This window comes from Cervus canadensis, chromosome 29, assembly GCF_019320065.1.
Source record: "Cervus canadensis isolate Bull #8, Minnesota chromosome 29, ASM1932006v1, whole genome shotgun sequence".
NCBI classification, from domain to species: Eukaryota; Metazoa; Chordata; class Mammalia; order Artiodactyla; family Cervidae; genus Cervus; species Cervus canadensis.
The window spans coordinates 29,614,646-29,621,627 of record NC_057414.1 but is presented as its reverse complement, the minus strand read 5'-3'; positions in this window follow the sequence as shown (position 1 = coordinate 29,621,627).

Genomic DNA, 6,982 nt, shown 5'->3' with positions numbered 1-6,982 from the left:
CAGTCCATGGGGTGGAAAGGAGTGTGAAAAGGAGACAGATAGACTGATCGACTAACACTTTCACTTTCCAGCCCTCCTCTCTGGTAACCAGAACTCTGTTCTCTATATCTATGTGTTTGTTCTTTGTATCTATGTTTTTGTTTGGTTTGGTTCATTTATTTATTTTGTTTTTCTGTTTTTTTGTTTATTAGGTTTTTATCTTCTATGCATGAGTGAAATCTTAAGATGGTTGTCTTTCTCCATCTGACTTATCTCACTTTGCATAGTACTCTCAAGTTCCATTCGTGTTGTGACAAATGGCAAGTTTTCACATTTTTTATGACTTGAGTAGTATTCTGTTTCCCACATCTTATTTATTTATTCATTCATTCATTGATGGGCACTTAGGTTGTTTCTATATCTTGACAAATGTAAAGAGTGCTGCAATGAACACAGGGATGCATATTTCTTTTCAGATTATTGTTTTCTTCCTTAGACAAACATGCAGAAGTGAAATTGCAGGATCATGCAGTAGTTCTATTCTTAACTTTTTGAACAATCTCCATACTGTTTTCCACAGTGGTTGCACCAGTTTACATCCGTACTAATCATGTATGAGGTTTCCATTTTCTCCACATCCTCTTTAACACTTGTTATTTCTTGTCTTTTTGATAATAGCCATCCTGACAGGTGTGAGTTGACCTGTCATTGTGGTTTTGATTTGAACTCCCCTCACAATTAGTGATGTTGAGCATCTTTTCATGTGTCTGTTGGCCATCTGCATGTCTTCTTTGGAAAAATATCTACTCAACTCCCCTGCCCATTTTGCACTAAGATTATTTGTTTTTTTGTTGTTGAGTTAGGGCTTCCCTGGTGGCTCAGATGGTAAAGAATCTACCTGCAATGCAGGAGACCCAAGTTCAATCCCTGGGTTGGAAAGATCCTTGGAGAAGGGAATGTCTACCCACTCTAATATTCTTGCCTGGAGAATCCCATGGACAGAGGAGCTTGGCGGGCTACAGCCCATGGGGTTGCAAAGAGTCAGACACTATTGAATGACTGACACTTTCACTTTTGTTGAGTTATATGAATTCTTTATGTATTTTAGATATTAACCCCTTATCTGATACATTTCAGATATTAACCTCTTATCTGATATTAACCCTTTATCTGATAAAAATCTTCTCCCATTTGGTAGGTTGCCTTTTCGTTTTACTGATGGTTTCTTTTGCTATGGAGACATTTTTACATTTGATTTAATTTCATTCCATTTGTTTATTTTTCCCTTATTTCTCTTGCTTAAGGAGACACACCCAGAAGGATGCTGCTAAGACTGATGTCCAATACACACTGCTTGTGTTTTTTCTTTTTCTCCTAGGAGTTTTATTTCAGGCCTAGCAATCCAGTTCTGTAATCCATTTTGAGTTCATTTTTCTGGATGTTACGTGAGATAGTAGTCTAGTTTCAATTTTTTTGTTTTTGGGCATAAAACTACTCAGTTTCCCAACACCATGTCCTAAAGTGACCATCCTGTCTCATTTGTAAGTTCTTTGCTCCTTTGTCATAAATCAATTATCCATATATGTGTGGGTTTATTTCTGGACTCTCAATTCTGTTCCATTGGTCTATATATTTGTTTTTCTGCCAATACCATGCTGTTTTGATTACTGTGTCTTTGTAATATAATTTGAAGCCAGGAATTATGATGCTTCCAGCTTTGTTATTTCTTCTCAGGATTACTTTTCTGTTTGGGGTCTTTTGTTGTTCCATGTACATTTTTGACTTTTTTTTTCTATTTCTGTGAAAAATTTCCTTGGGATTTTGATAGAGATTACATTGTATCTGTAGATTGCTTTAGGTAATATGGACATTTTGACAATGTTAATCTTTCCAGTTCATGAGTGTGGAATATTTTTCCATTTATTTGTGTCTTCTTCAATTTCTTTCAATAATTTCTTATAGTTTTCAGTGTACAGGTTTGTTTGCCTTCTTGGTTAAACTTATTCCTCAGTATATTATTCTTTTTGTAGCGATTGTAAATGAAGTTTTTTTTTTTTCTTTTTAAGTTTCTCTTTCTGCTAGCACATTGTTAGTATATAGAAATAAAGCAGATTTTTGTACATTGATTTTTACGTCCTGTAACTTTAATAGTTTTTTTTTTTTTTTGGTATTTGTGGAGTCTTTAGGGTTTTCTATATATAAAATCATGTCATCTGCAAATTAGCCAGTATACTTTAAACCAATAAGGGTGCAGATCTAAAAGTAGAAACAGGTCTTTGGAGGAAAAGTTGAGCAAGTTTTTGCAAAGGTGACATTTACCCTGGGTATTCAGGCTGGGATTAGCCAGTGTCAGCTAGGACAAAGGAGGAAACCATGACTGGAGGGAATGATTTGTGCAGAAGAATGGAGGCCTAGAAGGACCTTTGATCTAGATTTTAGAATTAACTTTTCCACCTATTTATGGGGTACATCATTTAACTTTCCTTTACTTTAGTTTCTTCTTCTGTGTAACAGGGATAGTAATACCATAGCATGACCATCATGTGAAATAGTGGATTTGAGACAATATTTAAAATTCTAAATAAAACACTCATTAAATCTTAATGATTGCTGAAAGTGGGACTTCAGGCCTAAATTCCTCTAAATCCCAGATGGAGAGTACTTGGCGGATTTTGGCCTGAGAGTTGGGATGTCTCCTGGGGGTCCTGTTGGCATGCATCCTGAGAGTAATTGTAGTAATCTCTGGTCTTTCTTCCCCCCCCACCCAATATATTGTTAAGTTTAAAAAAAGCAGTTTATAAAGTACCATATGCTACAATCCCATTTTCTGAAAATATCCATTTTTACAGTATCCTAAGTTTCCTAGGAACTGCAGACTCACTGCATATCCACATACATGCCTACCACCATTTCAGCTATGACAGGTCCTAGACTAAGGTGGGGCTCGCCCTTGCAGCTTTTCCTTCCCCCAGGCCCTCACATCAGGAAAAGCCGGGCTCCTTCTCCCTGATGTTCAAAGCCATCACAACCCCTCTTTCTCTCTCACCTGGTACCTAATGTATCAGTTGGTATAAACTTGAAATAATCTTCTGAAAAGTAGATTGCAACAAAGATAACTATACGAGACAATAAATAAGAAATTAGAGGCTCAGTCTAGGAAGTCTAATGGCTTAAGAGGTCTAATAGGTACTCCGTGGGGGAAACAGGCAGAAAATGAGTTCATTGCTTTAAAAAAAATTGACATTAAATGTTCCAAGGACTGATAGATCTGAGTGTCTAGACTGAAAGGTTTTTCACAAGTACTCAGTGTGATTGAATGAAAATATATCCACGCCAAAGCTCAACACGAAGAAATTTAGAACTTAGAAATGAAGAAAAGATTCTGACACTTTCCAGAGAGAAAATGCAGGTCACCAACAGAAAGTCAGGATATCTGGATTTTCTTATGGAAGGAACGTTGGGTCCACAGTGAGCTGGCGCAGGGTTGGTGTAGGAGGAAAATCAGGAATGGAAGGGCTGTGTTCAATTTTTTTTAAAGAAGTAAGCCAATGCTTTACTACACCTAGAAGTAAGACTGAGTTTCTGATCTGTGATCAAGCAGTTTAAATTATAGGACCTTCTAGATCTGTGGTCAGACCTCACCAATTTTCCCTTGCACAGCCCTCACACCCCTCAGATGCAGTTTTCTTTATTATTCTCAGGCAAGAGGCAGCAGTTTCAAATTCTTCTATTGTCACTGGCATGGCTGATTAATAAATAACCTGAGGATAAAGACCATGTCTTATAACTTGAGTCCCCGTGATCCTGAACCAATAATGAGCACAGCATATATTTGTCAAATGAATGAGTTACTGGGAAGGAGCTTGCTCTTCCAGGCTCTTATAGGGTATCTTCCCCTCCCTACTGATTCAGAAAGACAAAGTGTCTTGTGTGCTCTGGTCAGTTCTTCAAGCCCATGGCTCTCCAGCCTAATTGCCAAGTGCTGGCTCGGTGAAGCCTCGTCAAGGACAGTGCATCTTCATTGGGGTCATCTCCTTCAGGGCTGACTCCCATGGCCCACAGGACACTGACAGCTTCTGTTTCACACATGTTTTTACTTCTGGCTAAGCCTTCTGGGTCACTGCTTTGACACAGCGATCTCCCCTTTCACCTTGGTTCCTACAGGTCAAGACAGGGAGACCTCCTCTTCTCTTCCCAGCCCCCGAGGCCTCTCTCTCATCTCTAGCCACACTCTGTGGGTCCCTGTCAATTGTCCTGTGATCACAGAGTCTGAGGTTGTCCCCTTGCACCAGAACGTTTAGCTTTTACCAGGCCGGGCCCATTCTTGTAGCTCAATGAGAGCCTGTTTGATACTCACATGTGCTCATCCTGACCTTTGGGTCTTGGAATGTCAGCATGCACATGCAGCCAAGGAATCCAATCTGCTAGAAACATTGGGTCTTCAAGTAGTCATAACTCAGGGAGGTTTCTTGACACCAGCATTGTGTCTGCTGCATGTTTTCCAAAATTGTTACCCTAATCCTCCCACTTAATCATTTGGGTCATGGTTGAGGGTACATGCCTAGATATAGGGGTAAATTGTTGGAAATAAAAAGGGAGGGTGGCAGAGAGTCTTATTCCATCTCCTGGCCCTACTGTGCAGTTCATACTTCATCCCCAAAGGGCTTTCAAACAAACAAATAAACCACGTTCATTGCAAAAACTTACTGGTTGGAGGGATAAGGCAGCCCACCATAGTTACATGAGTGGTTATTAAGGAAACACGGTAGGAATAAGGGAGGTACTCCGTGATCTCAAGTGATTGATAATCCAGTTATGAAGACAGAACTAACCCATGTGAAACCATGGCTAACCATGTTAAAGAGATTATTATTAAATGCTTATGTGGCACTTAGTAATTAGAGGTGCCGGGGGCATGGAGTTCTGAGGAGGCTGCTTGGAGGAGATGGAGCTTGAGGCAGATCTGTAAGGATGCAGTGTGTGTTTATTAAAACTTCAGCATCCAGTATAGTGACTGGCAACTCATAGGTGACCAATGTACATTTTGTGTGAATTAATGCACCGGCAAGAGAAGAAAAGCTGAAGTGGGGGATGATGTAAACATGGAGTTGAACGTGCCATGTTTGGAACCCAATGACAAGGTGTCGAGTGAATGGGAATCAGATTGCATAGCAAGGCTGAGGGGAGCAGAAAGTAAACCTTGCTAATTGGCAGGGAAAGTCCAGGCTGTCTGATGTTGCCGACCATGTTCATCAGGGCGGTACGTGCTACACTCAGATCACTTTTCACTTTCTCAGCCTGTTTTCCAGTGGGTTTCGGGAGAGTGTAGCAGATATCACAGAGATCAAAAACATGGAGCTGCAGATAAGGGGGTGGGGTGAGTGCAGGGGAGCACCAGGGGTCACTGAGATAGGCCTCTGTTGTGAGCAAAGCCAAACGATTCAGACCTTTCACACGCACAAAATCAAACCCAAACAAAGCTGTAAAACGGGAGGGAGGGGCCATTGAAAGGGTGGCACCTGCTGAGCCAGAATGACAGGCTGTCCTTAAAACAGTGTTGCTCCTCTGGTAAGTGTAGAAATCTGTGGAAAATTCTGTCCTGTGTGTGAAGTTCAGAATAAATACCAGAATATCCTTGTTGCCCTTTGAGACTATACATGTGTCTGTTTGTTTATACCATAAACATTTATTGAGGGTCTATTATGTGCTGGCCTGCGTATCTGTACCTTGGTGATTGTATTTGAGCTGTGGACTCTGTCCTTAACAGAGCTTATAGTTTACTGGGGAGAGGGATGACAAAGAGGTAAATGAAGAAACAAGCAGGAAGGTAGAAAAACTGATTTCCTAAGAATATTCAGATGGATAAAGGATGAGGAATTGGAGTTCAAAAATATGGCATAATTGATTCTCCTTCCAGAAATTGCCCTGTTCTGGCATAAGAAGTAAGTCTGAATTTAAAAATAAAAAAAACCCCAAATCAGAGTGCACCAAAACTATGACTAGAGCTGCTTTCAAGTAGGTTATTTGTCCTAAACTAAATGTGAGGACACATGGACCAGCACAGAGGTGCTAGTGGAGAGATTGGTAGGGGATGTTTGGCAGTAGGTGTGCTGAGGGAAAGACATCTTTGGTGAATGGATGGATACACATGGGTAAATAAGTGAGGGAGGCAGGGAAGTAGCGCTAACTAGTAAAATCTTCAGAGTCAGAAATATCTGGGCTCCTACTTCCCAGCTGTGTGAACTTGGAAACATTTAGCCTCTCTAAGCCTGTTTGCTCATCTGTAAAACAAAGTTATTACCTACCCCATGGACTGTAGCCCACCAGGCTCCCTTGTCCATTATTTTTCCCAGGCGAGAATAATAGAGTGGGTTGCCATTTCCTACCCCAGGGGATCTTCCCGACCCAGGGATCAAACCTGTGTCTCTTACATCTCCTGCATTGGTAAGTGGATTCTTTACCACTGTGCCACCTGGGAAGCCTTTAACTAGGGAAAGCCTTCTGTTTAAATATAGAGGCCCAGTTCCATGGATTTGTCTCTTTTATTTCATCAGAGTATATGAAACTTAGGATAAAACACTTTAAAAGGTAGAGAACAGAAATAGAGTTTCAGGGATTCTTACAAACTTCTGGAAGATGGAAAGCATATGTCAGGGGAAGAACTGATGAAGTCAGGGAAGAGAGCCACAGTGAATACACATATTTGTGAAAATGCATGAGGATACAGTTATTGGCCCCTTTGGATCACAAACGATCTCAGGTATTGGGAATGTGGTGAGCAAGAGTGAAACAGTGGCTGAACAGAGGAATTAACTTATAGTTTGTGTATAGAATAATTTCTTCTCTTCTCAGATGAATGTAGCCTACATAAGTCAGGTGCTTTCTTCTTGGGTGGGGACCAATAAACAAATGTGGGGAGGGTTTCTTTCTGAAGAAAGTTAATGGACCTACTGCAGGAATTCTTAACTCAGCACTTTTGGCATTTAGGGCTGGAGAGTTCTCC